The sequence below is a fragment of the Ictidomys tridecemlineatus genome, chromosome 12 (genome assembly GCF_052094955.1).
Source record: "Ictidomys tridecemlineatus isolate mIctTri1 chromosome 12, mIctTri1.hap1, whole genome shotgun sequence".
Taxonomy (NCBI): domain Eukaryota; kingdom Metazoa; phylum Chordata; class Mammalia; order Rodentia; family Sciuridae; genus Ictidomys; species Ictidomys tridecemlineatus.
Genome location: NC_135488.1, coordinates 68,672,455 through 68,693,915, shown reverse-complemented (window position 1 = coordinate 68,693,915; position 21,461 = coordinate 68,672,455).

The following is a 21,461-nucleotide window of genomic DNA, read 5'->3' as shown; positions in this document are numbered from 1 at the left end:
TGTGGTGCTGACAATTGAACCCAGGGCCTCAAACATGCTAGGTGAATGCTCTACCGCTGAGCCAAACCCCAGCCCCAGGAGTCTCTCTTTATGAGTACAGCAATGCATAAAACCTAGTAGATATTGAATGACACATAAGTTGTTTTACTTATTCCTTTAATAATTCTGAGAGGTGGGATTATTGTTATTGTCATTTTATAGATAAGGAAACTGAGGCTCACAGAGGTTAAATAACTTTCCAAATGCTACATGGGTCCTAAGAGGCTTAGCTGGGATTAGAACAAAAGTATATTTGACTCTAAAATCTGTGGTTTTTTTTTTTTTTCCTTTTTTGCATTCTGGGAATCGAACCCAGGGGTGCTTTACTACTGAGCCACATCCCCAGCTCTTTTTATTTTTAATTTTGAGACAGGGTCTCACTAAGTTGCTTAGGGCCTTTGTAAATTGCTAAAGCTGGTCTCAAATTTATCATTCTCTTGCCTCAGGCTCTGGAGTCACTGAGATTACCTTAAGCATGTGACTATCTTTTGTTTGCTACAACAGTAACTTTTAAAAGGGTCATAATAAGAGTGGGGGTCAGTAAACAATTCCAAAATATTTTCAGATAAAGCCATGTAAAAATAGACATTCTCTAAAGTATAACTGTAAAAAAATAAAATTAAAAACTTCCACATATCTACCACTTTCTTTGCAATATAGATGTATATATAATTCACAAAAGACAGTTATGGGATTGGGATGAAGATCAGTGGTTGAGCACTTGCCTAGCATGTTTGAGATCTTGGGCTCAAACCCCAGCACAACAACAACAACAACAAAAGTGAAAAAGAAAGAAGAAAGCAAAGATTTCAAGGTTCGTTATTTTGTCTGACCCTTCTGATACATGCTGATACTTCTGGCTTACACAATGTCTTCCAGGACAAATTCCTCTGACTTGGTTAACACATTCCAAGAGTGTATTTAGCAGAACATGGCAGAGTGATCCTGGACGCCCTCTAGCGGGATCTCTTTTGTGTTTAACTTGGCTGCCTATTTGGTTGCAAAGAAAACCCTAGAATGGAAACTCCTGGAGGTCAGGGCCCTTATTTTGTACTCTGCCATATATCTGGGCACCAGAACCAAAGAAACAGAGTAGAGTAGGTGCTGAATGAGTAAATGAGTGAATGTATCCAGTAAGTTTGACCTAAAGCTGGCTTCATACATAAGAATTTGAGTTTAGTTCAAAGGTTTCTCTATACACATTGAATTATAACCTAAGTGAATCATAGGACAGGATTCTGAGGAGGTCCCTCCAAGGGGACAATGGGACTTCGATTCTGCCTGATTGAGTTTTCAACTTATGTGTCATTGAAAATAATTTTAGGATGCCTTGAAAAAAAAGTATAAGCAAAGATTTTTAAAAAGAGAGCAAAGCAAAGTATATGCTCTTTGCCTCTCACAGAAGAGAAGATGAGTAATGCACCTAGGTTTGAGCTCTCTGACTCTAAATCATTTTCCTTGGAAGAAATGTCAAAAAAAAAAAAAAAAAAGAAAAAGAAAAGAAATGTTCGGGTTACCAGGAAAGCTTTTGTGAAAATCAAATCCCAGTCAATCATTTGATATTTGGGGTTTAGAGTGTTTCTTCTTGGTTAAGCAGTCTAGCCGTAAATCAGTTGTGAGCACATTGTGTAGGTCTTTGAATCTGGTGACATTTAAGTTGATTATGTTTTTATTCTAGTTGATCTGATTCAAACATATGCTGGAGTTTTGTTCATCTGACTAAAGAGACAAGCATGGCTGGTCATGCTCATAGATCTAGGTAAGGATTTCTTTCTCTCCCTGAGAGCCCTTCAACTTGATGTGTAAAAACAATCTGTAACTCATGCTTGCAACAAGTTAACTGAGTCTCAGCCAATCATAAGAGACCAAGGGTTCAAAGCATTCAAATAAGACATATGGAGCTCCAACCAATCAGGATGCTTCTGCATCTGACTTTCACTCCTCCATGTCACTTCCTTTTATCTGAGCCCATGTGGTGGGTTGAAGCATTTTAAACAATCTTGGATCTGCACTGCTGTCTGATTAAAGAATGGCAAATAAAGCGAACCAAGATCTGCAAAAACATATATATATATATATATATATATATATATATATATATATATACATACATATATATATATTTTTTTTTTTTTTTAATTTTAATGCCAGACTACGTGAAGAAAAGGGGAGAGGTGTTTTGGACATCCAGAAAATGGAACTACAGAACCTATCTGACCTCTTGAGAGTTAAGGCACCTCCTTTGGAGCATGGCCTGTGCTTATACAAATTCCTGGACCACAGTCCCCTTTTATCTTCCCCTAACCTCGTGTTTCAAACCCCAGCCTATGGATGATCTCTCCATCATGAGTCATCAATATCCTCTCCTCTTACCTCCTCAAAAAAGTCCTGCATGGGGCTGGGGATGTGGCTCAAGCAGTAGCGCGCTCCCCTGGCATGCTTGCGGCCCAGGTTCGATCCTCAACACCACATACAAAAACAAAAGATGTCGTGTCTGCTGAAAACTAAAAAATAAATATTAAAATTTCTCTCTCTCTCTTCTCTCTCTCTCTCTTAAAAAAAAAAAATCCTGCATGGAGGACAGGCACGGAGGACAGTTAGTTTAGCCAAGAGGGGTCATTGGGTAAGGCAGGTACTGTGGTTGATGTGGCCTGTACTTTGTTCTTTATTGTGGTCCTTGGAACCTGCAGCACTGACATCATCCAAGAGCTTATTAGAAAGGCTCTCAGGGAACATGGGTGCATATTTGTAACCCCAGCTACCTGGGAGGCGGAAGCAGGAAGATTGCAAATTTGAGGCCAAACTGAGCAACTCAGAGAGACCCTCAGCAACTCAGCAAGACCCTGTCTCAAAGTAAAAATTAAAAAGGGCTGGGGATGTAACTTAGTGGTAAAGTACCCCTGAGTTCAACCCCCAGTATCAAACAAAGAATCTTTTTTTTTTTTTTTAAAGAGAGAGTGAGAGAGAGAGAGGGGGAGAGAGAGAGAATTTTAATATTTATTTTTTAGTTATCGGCGGACACAACATCTTTGTTGGTATGTGGTGCTGAGGATCAAACCCGGCCGCACGCATGCCAGGTGCGCGCGCTACGGCTTGAGCCACATCCCAGCCCCATAAAGAATCTTTATCCTAACACAATCCCAGGAGAATTGTGGGAACATTAAACTTTGTGAAGCACTGTTATTCTAGGCCATTCTTGTTGCGCTCCTGTTAGACACCAGGCAGCTCTTCTGTATTTATTTATTTTTACCTTGGTAGCACTGTTTTGGGACTCTTTATTTTGCCTCTTTTTTAAAAAAACAATTTTTAAAATTTTAATTTATATATGACAGCGGAATGCATTACAATTCTTATTACACAGAGCACAAATTTTCTTCTTTTTTCTTTTCTTTTCTTTTTTTTTTTGAGAGAGAACTTCAATATTTATTTTTTAGTCCTCGGCAGACACAACACCTTTGTTTGCACTCGGTGCTGAGGATTGAACCCGGGCCCCACGCATGCCAGGCGAGCTTGCCACCCCTTGAGCCACACCCCCCAGCCCCAGAGCACAATTTTTCATATCTCTGGTTGCATACAAAGTATATTCACACTAATTCGTGTCTTTATACATGTATTTTGGATAATAATGATCATCATATTCCACCATCATTTATAACCCCCTGCCCCGTCCCTTCCCCTCCCACCCTCCTGCCCTATCTAGAGTTCCTCTCTTCCTCCCATGTTCCCCCTCCCAACCCAACTATGAATCAGCCTCTTTATATCAGAGAAAACATTCTGCATTTGGTTTTTTTGGGATTGGCTAAATTCACTTAGCATTATCTTCTCTAACTCCATCCATTTACCTGCAAATGCCATGATTTTATTCTCTTTTATTGCTGAGTAATATTCCATTGTGTATATATATCACATTTTTTTTACCCATTCATCTATTGAAGGGCATCTAGGTTGGTTTCACAATTTAGCTATTGTGAATTGTGATGCTATAAACATTGATATGGCTGTGTCCCTGTAGTATGCTGTTTTTAAATCCTTTGGGTATAGACTGGGGAGAGAGTTATTTTGCCTCTTAATTTATTTTTATTATTTTAAAACTAGGAAAGCTGCTATTTATTTATTTATTTCATATTTATTTATGTCAAACTTGGGGATCAAACCCAGGGCTTCGTGCATACAAGGCCAGTGTTCTACCATTGAGCTTCTACCCCTAGACCTCAATTGCTATTTATTGACCACCATAATTTTTTATCCCCTTTCTTTCTTTTCTTTTCTTTTTTTCTTTTTTTTTTTTTTTTTTTTTTTATCCAGGAATTGAACCCAGGGGCACTCGACCACTGAGCAGCAACCCTAGCCCTATTTTGTATTTTATTTAGAGACAGAGTGTCACTGAGTTGCTTAGTGCCTCTCCGTTACTGAGGCTGGCTTTGAACTGGCTATTCTGTCTCAGCCTCCCAAGCCACTGGGATTTCAGGTGTGTGCCACCACACCTGACCTTTATCCCCTTTCTTTATAGATGTGGAAACTGAGGCTGCGATATTACACATCTGCTCAAGGTTGTAAGCATAAAGTCAGTGCTGCTGCATAATTCCTAAGCATTCTTTGCCACATTCAAAAGGTAAGTGCTTAAAATATAAGCATATGTCAATTTCCTCAGAAGGAAAAATATCATTAGATTTTGTTTCTTCGTTTTCAGGTTCTTGGAGTTGATGTGAGGCAGCCTAGGTTCCAGCTGCTTGGTCCTACCTAGAGAGGTGCTACCTTAACAAGCTCCAGAGAGGAAACAAAAGCTTCCACCAAGTGTTTCCCTCCAGACCTCTCCTAAATCAGGGCTCTTGACTCTGGCACACTTGAGAATCACCATGGGAACTTAAAAAATACCATAATCTGCGCTCCATTCCCAGTTATTCTGAATTAATTGGTGTGAAGTGAGGGCTGGGTATCATTGCTGTTTCTTTCTTTCTTTTGTATCTGTAGATAATTATCAAATGCAACCAGGATTTAGAGCCTGTGCCCTAAGACCAGTGAAACCAGTGGCCCCTAGGTCCAAGTGAAAGGTCTGAATATAGCTCTACAAAATGCTGTAAAAATGCTATAAGTGGATACCAGGTGCCTCAGCTTTCCATAAACTAGATCAGTAAAGGACTTTTTCCTGATGTGATTACAAGACCAATTCACAAGCAGTTCTGTAATTAGAATTTATTTTTTATTTCATTTTTTAAAAATATTTATTTTTTAGGTGTAGATGGACACAACACAATGCCTTTATTTTTATGTGGTGCTGAGGATTGAACCCGGGTCCTGCCGGTGCTAGGCAAGTTCTTTACCACTGAGCCACAATCCCAGCCCTAGAATTTATTTTGTGGTGAAGAACACAGCAAAGGAACACAAGAAATAATGAGTGAGAATGAAGTCACCCTGGGCTCCCGCTGGCTAATGAGGATGAACTCCTTCCATACTGCTGGGTAGCTCTGGAGTCTCTGGGAGAGAGCGCGCCCGCTGCACATGGCAGGGCCGCAGGACATGCTCATAATGTGGCTGGGTCAGTAAAGAGCTAAAGAGAAAATTTATGCTATTCCAAATCCTAAAGGTCTTGAGAAGTGAAAAATATATTTTATTAATGGAACTCAGTATTTGAATTAGGAACAATGAATAACAAATGGTAAAAATGCTATTAATTTCAGTCCTAGCATTTCTGGGAAAGATAGCAAATAGTTTTGACAATTAAAACAACAGTATATAAAGTAAAGGGATTGTTTTCTTTTTTTAAAGGCATAAACCCAAAAGGAGGCTCCCAGCTAAACAGCCTAATTAGATCAATACAGACTCTCAGGCAGGGTCTGCATGTGCACCCAAAGCTTCAAATCAGATTTTTAGCCTCCCCACACCACATTTTCAAATGAGTATTGTAAGATGAGGAATCAGATAAGGATACCCACTTGTACCAATTCTAATCAATGTGGTACTGGAAGTTTTAACAAGAGCAATTAGGTAAGACAAAGAAACAGAAACATGAGGGGCTGGGGATGTGGCTCAAGTGGTAGCGCGCTCGCCTGGCATGCGTGCGGCCTGGGTTCGATCCTCAGCACCACATACACAAAGATGTTGTGTCCGCCGAGAACTAAAAAATAAATATTAAAAATTCTCTCTCTCTCTCTCTCCCTCCTCTCTCACTCTCTCTTTAAAAAACAAAAAAAAACAAAAAACAGAAACATGAAACATTTATGTGGCAAGAAAGGGGTAAAATTATCTTTTTTGCAGATGACATAACTAACATATAGAAAATCCTAACACACACACACACACACACACACACACACATACACACACACACACAGAGATAGCTAATAAATGAATTTAGCAAAATATCATGATATAAGATCAACACAGATTGTTACAGTTTGAATCTAAAATGTTCGCCAAAGGCTCCTGTGTTGAAGGCTTGGTGCCCAAGGCAACAATGTTCAGAGGTGGAGCTTTTGGGAAGTGATTGGGTCATGAGGACTCTGACCTCATCAAGAAATTAATAATTTGATGGCAATCCTGGAATGTGGTGGAAACTAAAAGGGCGGGTGCTACTTGGAGAAATTAGGTCACTGGGGGTGTGCTCTGACAGGGTATATCATGTCCTTGGCCCCTCTCTCTCTGCTCTGCTTCCTGACTGGTGAGGTGAGCAACTTTCCTCTACTATGTCCTCTACTATATCTACCATGATGCTCTGCTTCACCTCATGCCCAAAGCAATGGAGTCAGCCAACCATGGACAGAAACTTCCAAAACCGTGAGTCCAAATAAATCTTTCCTCTTCTACCTGTTTTTCTCAGATATTTTGTCCTAGCAACAGAAAACTAACATAAAAGTGTGAATTGTGTTTCCCTAAGCTAGCAAGGAACAATCCCAAGATTAAGAAAACAATTATATTTACAATAAAATCAGAAAAAAAATAAAATGCTTAGGAATAAATTTAACCAAGAAAGTGCAAGATTGGGGCTGGGGATATGGCTCAAGCAGTAGCGCGCTCGCCTAGCGTGCGCAATCCTCAGCACCACATACAAACGAAGATGTTGTGTCCGCCAAGAACTAAGAAAAAATAAATAAATGTTAAAATTCTCTCTCTCTCTCTCTCTGTCCCACCCTCTCTCACACTCTCTCTTTAAAAAAAAAAAAAAAAAGAAAGTGCAAGATTTATACACTGAAAACTACAAAATATTTTTTTTCTAGAAAATATTTTTGAAATTAAAGGAGATCTGAGTAAATGAAGAGACATTCTATGTTTATGGACTGGAAAACAATATTAAGATGGCAATACTACCAAAAATGATCTAGAATTCAATGCAATCCCTATCAAAATCTCACTAATCTTTTTTGCACAAATGGAAAAGCTAATACAAAAACTCATACAGAATTGCAAGGAACTCCAAATAGCCAAAACCATCAAAAAAGAAAACAAAAATTTGGAGGACTCACACTTCCGGTTTCAAAAATTTCTACAAAGCTAATAATCAAGACAGCAATAAAGATAGACATAAAATATAAGAGCTAAAAATATAACACTCATGGAAGAAAACACTGAAGGAAGTTTTTATGACCTTGGATTAGGCATAGATTTATTAGAAACACCAAAACCACAATCAGAGAAAAAATAGGTAAATTGAACTTCATCAAAATAAATATCTTTTTTTTTAAATCTTTTTTTTTTTAGTTGTAGATGGACAGCATGTCTTTATTTTATTTGTTTATTTTTATGCGGCGCTAAGGATCAAACCCAGTGCCTCACATGTTCTGGGCAAGCGCTCTGCCACTGAGCTACAACCCCAGCCCTCAAATTGACACATATTGTATATTAAAGGACACTATGGAGAAAGTGAAAAGGTGGGCTAGGAATATAGCTCAGTGCTTACCTAGCATTCCCAAGGTCCGGGGTTCAATTCTCAGACCCACAAAAAAAAAAAAAAAAAAAAAGTGAGAAGGTAACCTACAAAATGGGGAAAAGATTTGCAAACCAGCTGAGAAACATCCATATCAAGGATTTTTTTTTAAAACTATAAATCAACAACAAAAAGCCCAATCAATTAAGAGCAGATACCTAAGGATCAACAGAGGGAAGTTTCTAATGTCAATGAAGTTTCTAACCATATGGACCAGGACAAGTAAATGGGGGGAAACAACGTGTAGGAAATAGAGATTCTACAGGGAGAAGGCAATCAGCAACCATGAAATAACAACAGGGTACAACTGGTGGGAAAGCCAAAACCAAACGAAAAACAGTATTCCAACAATAGTCCTGGAAATCAAAAAGTAAAACTACTCAATAGCGGGTTCAGAAAATAAAGCAGAAATTGTCAAAGCTGTCATCTGAAGCCAAGTTAGCTTGACCCCAAAACCCACAGAAACAAAGGAAAGATACCTTACCTAAATTATTCATTAACTTATATTTTCTTATGATGGATAATAGGGCATCTTATATTGCCACACTCATTAAAAATTAGCTTCAGACTCTTAATTGTTTGGAATCTACTCAATGAAAGCCAGAGGTAACCGAGTGCTTTTTTTCTGGAAACATACACGATGCAATAATTCCTAGTTTTAATCTCTTTAATTAATGTAATCATCATATGCAATTGTACATAGCAAGGCAGTTTCAGGTTCACACTTCCAAGTTGAAAATAATAATAATAATAATAATAATAATAATAATAATAATTCTAAAAAGGGCTGCATTGGAGCATGCCTGTAATCCCAGTGGCTTCAGAGGCTGAGACAGAAAGATCTCAAGTTCATAGCCAGTTTCAGCCCTAAGCAATTCAGTGAGACCTTATCTCGTGGGGGGTAGCTGGGGATGTGGCTCAGTAGTTAAAGGCCCCTGGGTTCAATCCCCGGTATCCCCCCCCCCCACCAAAAAATCCCACAAAGGCCATGTGCAGCCAACCTAGTCTCTGCACAAGCTGTGCCCAGTGCAGTGCACCCTGTGCCTGTGCCCAAGGACAAGGCCATGAAGAAGTTCTTCATTTGCAACTTAAAAGAGGCCAAGCTCTGTGTGAAGCTGCATTTTTGCATGAGAAGTGCCATTCTCAGCAAGGTGGCCAGGAATCCAGGTCATGAAGCCTGGAAGGACCCAGCCCCCACTGGATTTAGACCAGCTGGTGCTGCCCCATGACCTCCAGGAAGGATCCTTAAGGACTGAAGAAAAACCTCCTCTGGAAAATAAATAAATGAAATGAAATTATAGTTTTTAAAAATATGCAAGGCATACAAAATACTACAGGGAAATATATATGTGAGGTTATATTGTTAATTTTTTTGGCTTGGGAAATTCATTTTGAGTAAAATTTATTTTTTATCATCATCATCATCATCATCATCATCATTATTATTTTTTCGGTGCTGGGATCACATGCTAAGCAAGCACTCTATCACTGAGCTACATCCCTAACCCTTTAAGAGTTCAGATTTTTTTTATGGTCATATCTTTTCCCAGACTTTTGAAAAATTTTATAATAAAAATAGCCAAATGCTGTTGCAACAGAATAAACTGCCATTCGTGAAAACATGGTGCATTTAGTTGTCAGTGTCAGCCTCCCAAAACGTCAGCAGCCATAAATGCTCCTTCATCCCCTATTTTTCCCCATCACTACTTATTGTACCATCATTTTATATTATCAGTCAAATTCCATTTCCTTTTCATTTATCTTTTTTTTTTCCCCCTGCCTGGCACTGGGGATTGAATGCAGGGGAGCAGGGGAGCTCTGCCAATGATTTATATCTCAGCCTTTTTAAGTTTTTATTTTGAGACAGGGTCTCGCTAAGTTGTCTCTGGCTAAGTTTATTTTTATTTTATTTTTTTAGTTGAGCATGGACACAATACCTTTGTTTTACTTGTTTATTTTATGTGGTGCTGAGGATGGAACCCAGTGCCTTACTTATGCAAGGCAAGGGTTCTACCACTGAGCCACAACCCCAGCCCCTAAGTTTATTTTTTATTAAAAACTTAAAAGGGCTGGGGATATAGCTCAGTGGCAGAGCACTACTGAGTTCAATCCCCACTACCCCCCTCCCCCATATAGATACATGTATTTATATGGAGATTTGGGAACTGGGAGGAATCCTAAATGTCATCTAGCTTTTTTTTTTTTTTTTTTGGTGTAAAATATGTGAAAAATTGAGCCAGTAAGAAAACTGGAATTCAAGTATGCTAGCTCCAAGTCCACCACAACTTCTGCCTCATAGAACTTCCAGAAGTAGATATTGCATTAGTTCTGATACCAGCATATAATTACTTTAAAACTTTGAAAGCTCTATATGGTGGTGTGGTGGTACACGCCATAATTCCAGAAGCTCAGAAGGCTGAGGGAGGAGGATCAAGAGTTCAAGGCCAGCCTCAACAATTTATCAAGGCCTTCAGCAACTTAGGGAGACCCTGTATCAAAATTGAAAAAAAGCTGAGGATGTGGATCAGTGGTTAAGAGCCCCTGAGTTCAACACTCAATACAAAAAAAAAAAAAAACTTGAAAATCAGGAAAGAGTAACTGGGTCAGCTGCTACAACTACAGCATAAAATAAACACATGATTTTGCCCTGTAGTACTAATGATCAAATCTTCCAACCTCACATCTCCTACATATAATAATCAACAAGTATTTCTTAAGTAACTGTGAAATACATGACAACAAATAAAGCAGCTAGACCACAGTGTGAAGCACAGTAGAACTGCTGTGCAGAAACTGACCACACTGCTTAACACCGCTTGGTGCAATTAATTTTGTTGAATAGCATTAATTTAGTAGTGTTATATATGAAGTTGAATTCTCAAAATTAAACAATGTTTTTTTTTAAGCTGGTATTATTTTATTATAGTGAGTAAACCATCAAAAGTTATAGGGTTTGGGGATGAAATGGAGTAGAATCCAGATGATTGGGGTGGGGTTGTGGCTTAGTAGTAGAGGGCTCACCTGGCATGCATGAGGCACCAGGTTCCATCCTTAGCACCACATAAATGTAAAATAAAGATATGGTGTCCATTAAAAAAAAAGAAGAAGAAAAAAAGAAAGAAAGAAACGAAAAAAATGATTGTTTAAAAAAAAAAAAAAAGAATCCAGACAATTGAAGACAAAAAGGGTTTTCTTTGCTTTGGTGCTGGGAATTGAACAGAGGCCCTTGCTCATGCTAGACAAGCCCTGTACCACTAAGCCACATCCACAGCCATTTTTTTTTTTTTTTTTGGTGTTTGTTTGTTTGTTTGGTACCAGTGATTGAACCCAAGGGCGATTTATCACTGAGCTAAGTCCTTAGTCCCTTTTATTTTTTATTTTGAGATAGGGTCTCACTAAATTGCTGGGGCTAGCCTAGAATTTGCATCCCCCAGCCTCCTGAATAGCTGGGATTACCGTAGTACACCACTGTACACAGCAGGAGATTATTCTTAAACTGACTTTAACCCACACCAATTGTCCTATATTGAGTCATGTCTTTTCACTTTAAGGGAAGTGCAAAGTGAAATCAATGAAACAGCTGAATTGATATGAGTTCCAAGAATTGCAACATAGAGAACAATTAAATCATTCATAGAAGAAGCCATTCAAAAACAGCCTAGTACCACTGTAGTAAGAAAATAAGGAACAGGGCTGGGGGTGTAGCCCAGTAATAGAGCACTTGCTTAGCATGCATGAGACCCTGGGTTCCATCCTAACACAACAAGAAACAGAACAAAACAGAAGTAGAAAGAAAAAGTGTCACTCAGGATTCTCTATTTAAAAAAGGTTTTAATTATTTTTAATTTATGGCCTAATGGAATTCACATTGTAGGGTTTTTTTTGTTTTTGTTTTTGTTTTTGTTTTTCCTGTTTTGTTTTGTTTTGGTACTGGGGATTGAACTCAAGGGTGCTTTACCACTGATCTACATCCCCAATCCTTTAAAAGATTTTCTGTTTTCTTTCTTTCTTTCTTTCTTTCTTTCTTTTTTTTTTAATTTTGAGACAGTGTCTTGCTAAATTGCTGAAGCTGAGATGAGATCGAACTTGCCATTCGCCTGCTACAGCTTCCCAAGTTGCTAGGCTTGCAGATGTGCATCATTGCACCCCACACATCATAGTTTCTTTTGCTGAAGAAATGCAACCAGAGTATGACCATTCAGTTTATTCACTGCACAAATATTTATTGCATGGCACACGTCATACTGGGCAAGGTACTATTGTAGATACGTAGCATATAATAGCAAGCAAAACATCCCTATCCTCACCCCAGCTGACATTTAGATGATAAACATCATGCGTAAAGAAGTTAGGTAATGTGTTAGAAGGCAGTAACTGCTATAGGGACATAAGGGCAAAGTTAGATGGATCCAGCATATGTGGAGGTGCAGGCTGGGATCTTAAACGGTAGGCTTTGATGAGAAATTATTTATTTGTTTAGGTATTAGGAATTGAATCCAGGAGCACTGTACCAGTAGCTCCCCAGCCCTTTTTATTTTTTGAGACAAAGTCTCACTACATTGCCAAGGCTGGTTCTGAACTTGTGATCTTCCTTCCTACCTCAATCTCCTTGGAATTACAAGTGTCTGCCACCATGCCTACCTTGAGAAGTGACTTTAAAAGAAGATTTGAAAAAGGTGTGAATATTTGGGAGAAAAGCATTTCAGGAAGAGGTAACAGCTGGTACAGAGTCCCAAGAAAGCAGGAACATCTTGACTTTTCCCAGAAACATCAAGGTGACCGAGAGTGGGAAAGGAGCATAGTGGGCCAGGAGGGAAGTGGAAGGAGATCTCAGAGGGCCTGGAGCTGTTGCAAGGTTCCTGCTTCCATTTTCCTTATTTATTCTAAACTTTGCTTTTGAACAGAGAAGAAATTCAATTTAACTTTCATATTAAAACAGTCTTTCTGGCTTCTCTGTTGAGAATAGACTGAAGGCAACAAAGCACAGAGACCAGTGGGAGACCACTGCAATAATCACAGCAAGGGCTGGAGGTGACTCAGGCCAGGTGCACAGTGGCAGTGGAGAAAAGGGATAACATTATGGTTGAGTTCTGCACAGGATTTCCAGAAAAGTCAGATGTGGGTCAGAGGAAAAAAAAAAGAGAGAGAGAGTGACCCCAAGGTTTTAACTCTGAACAACTACAAAAAGTGGAGTTGTCATCAACATAGGGGAGGGAGCTGCCAAAGGGGCTTTAAGGAGGTGAGTCAGGAGTTTGGGATATATTACTTTGACATCCAAGCAGGAAGTCAGTGGGCAGTTTGAAGTGTGAGAATGGAGTTCAAGAAAGAATTCTGGGGGGCTGGGGATGTGGCTCAAGCCGTAGCACGCTTGCCTGGCATGCGCGGGGCACTGGGTTCGATCCTTAGCACCACATAAAAAATAAAATAAAGATGTTGTGTCCACCGAAAACAAACAAACAAAAAAATAAATATTAAAAAAAAAAGAATTCTGGGATAGGAGACACAGTTTGGGTGTTGTAAGTATATGGATAATATTTATATATTATCATTCTCTCAGCATGAACATTTTATATATATATATATATATATATATATATATATATATATATATTTTTTTTTTTTTTTTCCTTATGCTGAGTGCAGTGGTACATGTATATAATCCCAGTCAGTGACTCAGGAGGCTAAGGCAGGAGGATCTCAAGGTCTAAGCTGGCCTGGGCAATTTAGCAAGATCTCATCTCAAAATAAAAAAATAAAAAGAACTGGGAATGTAAAAAAATAAAAAGTACTGGGCAAGGTACTATTGGTAAAGCACCCTTGGTGTCAACACCTAGTTTAAAAAAAAAGAGAGAGAGAGAGAATTTTACTACGTTGCTCAGACTGGCCTTGAACTTGTGCTCCTTCTGTCTCAGCCTTCTGGATGGCTAAAACTAGAGTCATACACCACCATGTCCAGCCTATACATAGATCTTCTACCTCCATTCAAAAATTAGCCATATTAGGGGCTGGGGATGTGGCTCAAGCGGTAGCGCGCTCGCCTAGCATGCGTGCGGCCCGGGTTCGATCCTCAGCAGCACCACATACCAACAAAGATGTTGTGTCCGCCGAGAACTAAGAAAAAATAAATAAATGTTAAAATTTTCTCTCTCTCTGTCCCCCTCTCTCTCTCACTCTCTCTTTAAAAAAAAAAAAAATTAGCCATATTAGCTCCATGTTTTTCTATTTATACATGCTTTTACTTTGTTGGTTTAACGGATCCATTTCAGAGTTGGAAACATCTTGTTACTTCATTCTTGACTATTCTTCCCCCTGGCCCCAACACTGGAAATGAAACCCAGGGGTGCTCTACCACTGAGTTACATCCCTAATGCTTTTTTCTTGTTGGGTACCAGAGATTGAACTCAGGGGTACTTGACCCCTGAGCCACCTTCTTAGCCCTATTTTTTATTTAGAGACAGGGTCTCACTTAGTTACTTAGTGCCTTGCTGTTTTTTTTTTTTTTTTTTTTTTTTGATGAGGCTGGCTTTGAACTTGTGATCCTCCTACCTCAGCCTCCCGAGCCACTGGGATTACAGGTGTGTGCCACTGCGCCTGGCTCTCTAATGCTTTTTAAAAAAACTTATTTCTTATTTTGAGACAGGGGCTCTTTAAATTTCTCAGGCTGGCCTGGAACTTGTCATCTTCCTGCCTTAATCTCCCCAGTCACTGGGATTACAAGTGTGCACCACTGTACTTGTCTTATAAATTGTTTTAAGTGAACCTAATAAACCCAAAGACATGGATTCCATAAAGGAAACTCACGCCTTGTACTAGTTTTTAGGCCTAATTCCGAAAAGATTAACTTTTACATTGGAGATGACTAAGTGGGCAGGAAATCTCATTCTTTCTTGGGCTTCCTGAACATTGGGCCACTTCCCTTCATGAATCAGGAAATAACAAACAAAATAAATTGTGTGTGGAACCAAGATCAAACAGTCACAATCAAACAGTATTATTTATAATAAATAATAAAATAGTTGACATTGGCCACAGCTAGAAACCCAGAGATAAAAGACTCTGGATTAAAGACTAAAGGGTGCTGGGGTGAATTGTGAATTTCATTTGACTCTCAGAGAAACAATCTGGCCCTTCCTGGGAAGAAGAGTTAGGCTCCAGGAAAGCACCAATGGGCGATGTCTCTAAATCCTTTCCTGGAGTCAGGGCTTCTCTCTATACCTCCAGTTTTCTGCCAACAACCTTTCCTGTCTCATTTTTCAACCAAGCACAGAATTCAGAAAAAAACTACTTCAGACTTCAATCTATGAGTTTCAGAACAGTATCAAATCCAGAAAAATATCAGCCCCATTCTGAGCCATAAGGAGGTATTTTAAACATCAGAGGGGAAAAATAAATAAAAGTAGAAAAAAAAAATGAGTCCCAGAAGAAAAGAGAAGGAGCAGACAACAGGGAAGAAAATGGAAGAATTACGATGACTATTTTCCCACTTAGTATACCTACACTTTATGTAGTAGGACCAAAGTAAAAATGTCCTATATAAAAATGGGCAGCATCCCACATTCCAGGAGGATTACCAAGGGATGTATCTTTTTTGTTTTTTTTTCTTATACTAGAGATTGAGCCTAGGGATGCTTTACCAGAAACTATATCTCCAACCCTTTTCATTTTCTTTCAGACAGGATCTCGATAAACTCCTTAGGGCCTCACTTGATAGCTGAGGCTGGCTTTGAACTTGAGATCCTTCTGCCTCAGCCACCTGATTTGCTGGGATTACCAACTTGTGCTGCTGTGCCCAGCAAAAAATATCTTGTTGAAAAGAAAGGCAAGCAAATGGGCTCTGTTATGCAGCGGTTGGTCCCCAGGCCAAGCTTAGAAGCAGGAAGTTTGGAAAAGAGGCATGGAACCACTTTGTATAATGACCTCAGAGGTTATCTATAATCAGGTCAGGGAAACCTATGCACATTTGTTCCCTTGACGCAAACTTCCTTTTTCCGGTTAATCTGAACTTAAACTGTTGTCATTAGGAATTATTGTTAGTCTTGGAAAATTGAGGATGTTGAGTTCTGTCCAAGAGCTACCCACAGTAGCTCCCCACAGAGCTGCAGGAGGGAACTGAGAGAATTAAGCATTCCTATCTGACTGTTACAGTGGCAGGGTTCCTCAAACATACTGAGTGTTTGTTTGTTTATGAGTGACATACTGCTTAAGGGCTTTCTCCATGTTAATTACTTTATTTTTCACAATAAAACCTTATGAAATAACCATTGCTTCACTTTGTGGATGAGGAAACAGGAACAGAGACATTAAAGGACCTGTTTGAGGTCACTCAGATGGCAAGTGGGAAAACCAGGTTGAGATCAGGCAATCTGAACCTGAATTTTTACCATTTCACCATACTTTTTGTTTTGTTTTGTTTAAGACAGGGCCTCATTAAGTTTCTTATGGTCTTGTTAAAATGCTGAAGCTTGCAATCCTCCTGCCTCAGTCTCCCAAGTAGCTGGAATTAGAGGCAAGTGCTACTCTGCCCATCAACACCTGTTTCTTGTAAAAGCCCCCACATGCATTTTGTGAGCCTCCCTGCAGGAACACTCAGTCCAACTTGAATTGCAGTTCTCTCACCCTCACTCCCTTCCTACCAACCTCACTACCATTTCCTGCCTCAGCATCACAAATCCTGACACTGAATAACTTTGGACCTCACTTGATCTAGAAGCCTAACATTAAAGAAACAGAACTTTACTAGAACATATGCATATTCTATGACCTAGCAATTCTACTCCTAAAAACTTGCATAGAAATGCAAATATGTGCTCACTAAAAGATGCAACTCAACTTTGAGAACTCTCAACCATCTTATGTTCACTTTAAATCTTAAAATGTTTTAATAAAAAAATAAAGTATTGCAGTTGAAATTGAAACCCCCTTTGCCTTCCAATCCCAGCCCTAATACCCTTCCTTAGACCCTCTCAGCCAATCATAAATTGTATGTTTTCATACCTTTACATAAAAATACTTGTATCTGTTGAATTTGTTGCATTTTTCTTACCCTTTGAGACTGAGCATCTTCTCCTGTTTCCTCTTCTAAGAATTTTCTTGTCATGGTACTCTTTTTTTTTGTTGTTGTTGGATGTTGTTTGTTTATTAATTGTAGAAGCTTTACGTATTAGGGTATTTACAAAACATTTCTGTTCATATTTATTGCAAACATTTTCCCTCACAATTTCTTTTTTTTTTTTTTTAGTTGTAGTTGACATAACACCTTTATTTTATTTATTTATTTTTATGTGGTGCTGAAGATCGAACCCAGGCCTCGAACGCCTTGCACATGCTAGGTGAGTGCTCTACCACTGAGCCACAACCCCAGCCCCCCACTCTTTCTTTTCACATTGTTTGTAGAGTCTTTCGCTTTGTCAAAAAAAATAAATTTTAATGTAGTCAAACATGTCTATTTTTTGTTTGTTTGTTTGTTATGGGTATTGGGAATGGAACGCAGGATCCCCCACATTAGGAAAGTGCTTTGGCATTGAATCACATCATTTAACTTCTCTGTGTTTTTGTCTTGTTTAAGGAGCTCTCCTCATGCCCTCAATATGCGAATGTCCTCTTGTATGTTATTTCCATGTTTTATTTTGTGTTTAGATTTATTCACAAAGTGCCACGTCAGACACTTCCTGGAATGCATAAGAATACACTGGAGTGAATAGGGAGAGATTTTCCCATTTATAAGAGATGAAATTGGAAAATAAGTTGGAGGCGGTTTTGTCTTCAAACTTTTCCTATGTAGTTGATGAAAAAGAAAAACAGATACCACAAAAATAATTAGTCCAGCGGCTAGCCCATTTGACATCTCGTTAGCAGGAAGTGCAAAAATATTAACTATTTTGTAAAATGAATTCTTTTTTCAAGTGATACTCAAAGAATGTGATTAGTCCTAGAAAATATTCTAGTTTCTTTCCAGGTAATGACAACACCTAGGGATGAGTGTTGAGAATACTGAAAATAATTGCTTAAATTGAAATACAAGAGGTGGAGTGTGATGGTTCAATCTCCAGAGACTAGGAAGGCTGAGGCAGGAAGATCACAAGTTCAAGGCCAACCTGGGCAATTTAGCAAGACCCTATATCAAAATAAACTGAAAAGATTGTGGGTGTGACTTGTGGTAGAGCACTTGCCTATCATAACATGCAAGAAGCCCTGGGTTGGATCCCCAGTACTCCCCGCCCCCCCCCACCCCCCACCACCACACACAGAAGAAAAGCAGGAGGAGGTGGAGGAGAAAAATCCATTTTTGGTTTTTGTTGCAAAGCTCTCTTTCCATTTTTCCCATCAGAACCTTCTTCAAGAGCACTGCACTTTTTGTAAATAGCTACAAATTGGAGGACATGAGGTTGCTAAACAAAAGTTGTTGTTGCTCCTACTACCCACACTCCTACAATGTATGGTATCTTATTTCAGGCTTTTCCAACAAAGATCAAAATGCATCATCATCCTTAATTGAATCAGTCATCTTGAGCTAAGCATGAATTTATAGAGTAAGAAGTTTGCATTTAATTTAGAAAGTGGTGGAGAGATGCTTAAAAGTCTTTGAGGCTGAGCACAGTGACACATGCCTGTAATACCAGTGGCTCAGGAGCCTGAGGTAGGAAGATTGCAAATTCAAGGCCAGCCTCAGCAACTTAGGCCCTAAGCAACTTAATGAGACCCTGTCTCAGAAATAAAAGGCAGGAAGAAATAAAAATAAGAAAGGCTAAAATGTAGCTATGTGATAAAGTGCCCCTGGATTCAATCCCCAGTACCACCCTTCCTGCCCCAAAAAATAGTCTTTGAGGAAGTCCTACCCTAGCTCATTTCAGATAGTTTAATCTGACAGTCAAAAATGGAATAGAAACAAGATATCAGAGAGTCTTGGGTTGCTGTTTCTAGTAGCCTCCTGGCTGAGTAAGCTCTGTTCACAATGATCTGTTTTATTACTTGGCAGCTGCTGAGAATGCAGCTGACTAGAAGAGCAGAAATTGCTGCTGTCAGCCATGGCAGGGAGGAGGGGACACTCATTTTGAAAATGGATAAAATGTGAACGTTCATTAGATAATTTTTTCAACATTTGCTGGTAGATAAACCAACAGCCCATTCCAATCCCCTGAAATATTCTTATAGGTTAACTAAGGAGGTTGGGGAAGGATTTTTCTTTACAGTGTTTCTTGAAGTGTTTTCTCTCAAATAGATCAGAGAAAAGATATTTTTAGTTAGGAAAACCAAAAGCTGGATTGAGGACACGTGCAGCTTGGAACTCCTTACCAAATTCTCCTTTTTTGTTCCTTCAGGAAAGAAGGCAGTCACAGTCTTTAGTTTTGATCTCTGGCTACATTGACAAGGTTAGTCAAATACCTTGTACAGCAGAGTTCCTGGGTTAATGATTGATCTAACCAGGGTAAAAGCCATCTGCTACTGTCAAGCTGCATTTTATTCTATTTTTCCAAAGTAGTTAGCTATTGCTCACTGGTGATGTAGCTTAATGCTCTGTCACCAGACTGTTCTAGAACATAAATATAGATTATGTTCTCACGGCTCAGCAAGAAAGAGAATTTCCCTTCGTGATAGTGCTGTGATCCTTCTGATAACCCTGAAAAGAAAAAAAGAAAAAGTGACCCGGAGAATCAAGATAGCATTTGGGTAACGTTTAAGTCAGATTGAATCTCAGATTTGAAGGCATTTTTAAAGTGAAGGTTGATTGAGGTATTATGTACATACAGAGAAGTGCACTATACAGATCATTGTACACACCGTAGTGTACTGCTCCAAGATCATAAAATGGAACATTATCACAATCCCAGGAACCCTCTGAATCTGTACCAGTCACAAAATCTCCTGAGGTTAATCATATCTTCTCCTTTTCTTTCCTTTCTTTCTTTCTTTTTTTTTTTTTTTTTTTTTTGTGTGTGTATGTGTATGGTGCTGAGTATTGAACCCAGGGCCTTGTGCATGTGAAGCAGACACTGTACCAATTGAACTATATCCCCAGCCCCTCTTTTTTTCCTTTTTCTGTAGTGTTGGGGATCACACCCAGAGTCTCTACAAAAGCACTCTATCACTGAGCTTTATTCCAAGCCCCAATTTAGCCTATTTTGGAACTTTATATAAAAGGAATCATATATTTTGATATCTGAGTTCTCAACTTTAAGGGTGAAGCTCATCCATGTTGTGTGCAGCTGTCGTTGGTTTGTTTTCATTGATACAAAGCATTCCATCGTGTGCACATGCCATGATTTATCCCATTGATGGGAATTTGGGAAGTTTCTAGCTTTTGGTAATCATGGATACTGCAGCTATCATAATTCTTTTGGTGCCGGGGATGGAACTCAGGGCCTCTCACCAGCTAGGCAAGTGCTCTACCACTGAGCTACACCCTCAACTCACAACATTTCTTTTTCTTTTCTCCATCCTTTCTTTCTCTCTCTCCTTCCTTCTTTTTTGTAGTTCAATATGGAAATTGAACCCAATGGGAATCTACCATTGAACTACATCCCCATCCCTTTTTATTTATTTATTTATTTATCTATCCATTTATTTATTTTTTTGGTGCTGGGGGTTGAACCCAGGGCCTTGTGCATACAAGGCAAGCACTCTACCAACTGGGCTATATCCTCAGCCCTTAATTTATTTTTTATTTTGTGACTGTTTCATAAAATTACCCTATCTGGCTTTTAAAAAAAATTTTTTTTAATATTTATTTTTTAGTTTTCGGGGGACACAACATCTTTGTTTGTATGTGGTGCTAAGGATGGAACCCAGGCCTCAGGAATTGAATGCCAGGCGAGCGCACTACCGCTTGAGCCACATCCCCAGCGCCCCCTATCTGGCTTTGAAGTTGAAATCTTCCTGCCTCAGCCTCCTGAATTAGCTGGAGTTAACAGTGTGCACCATCAGTGTCCAGCCAAAATGAATTCTAGAAAGCAATGAATTTATCACAGGTTTCCAAAGTCATGTCAGAAGACTCAGGAGAAAATTGGGTTCTCGGGGCTGGGGATGTGGCTCAAGCGGTAGTGCAATCGCCTGGCATGCGTGCGGCCCGGGTTCGATCCTCAGCACCACATACCAACAAAGATGTTGTGTCCGCCGAGAACTAAAAAATAAATATTAAAAAAAAAAAAATTAAAAAAAAAAAGAAAATTGGGTTCTCATTAGCTAAAGATGGAACAATTTAAGCATCAATAAGAATAATAGTTATAATGAGTTAAAATGCATTTAGTATGTGTAAATATTAAGCCCAAAATTGTGCCTGAAAAAAAATCTCATCGGGAGCATCATGCTAAGTGAAATAAATCAGACTCAGAAAGTCAAGCGTCAAATGTTTTATCTCATATATGGAGGGAAGAGAAGGAGAGAAAAGGAAAAGGAATAAGAAAGGGATCTATGGAGTAGTGTGGAAGTGGAAGGGGGTCAGGAAGGAGGAAGAAGGGGAGGCCATGGAGAAGTAGTGGGGAATGAAATCTACCAAATTATGCTA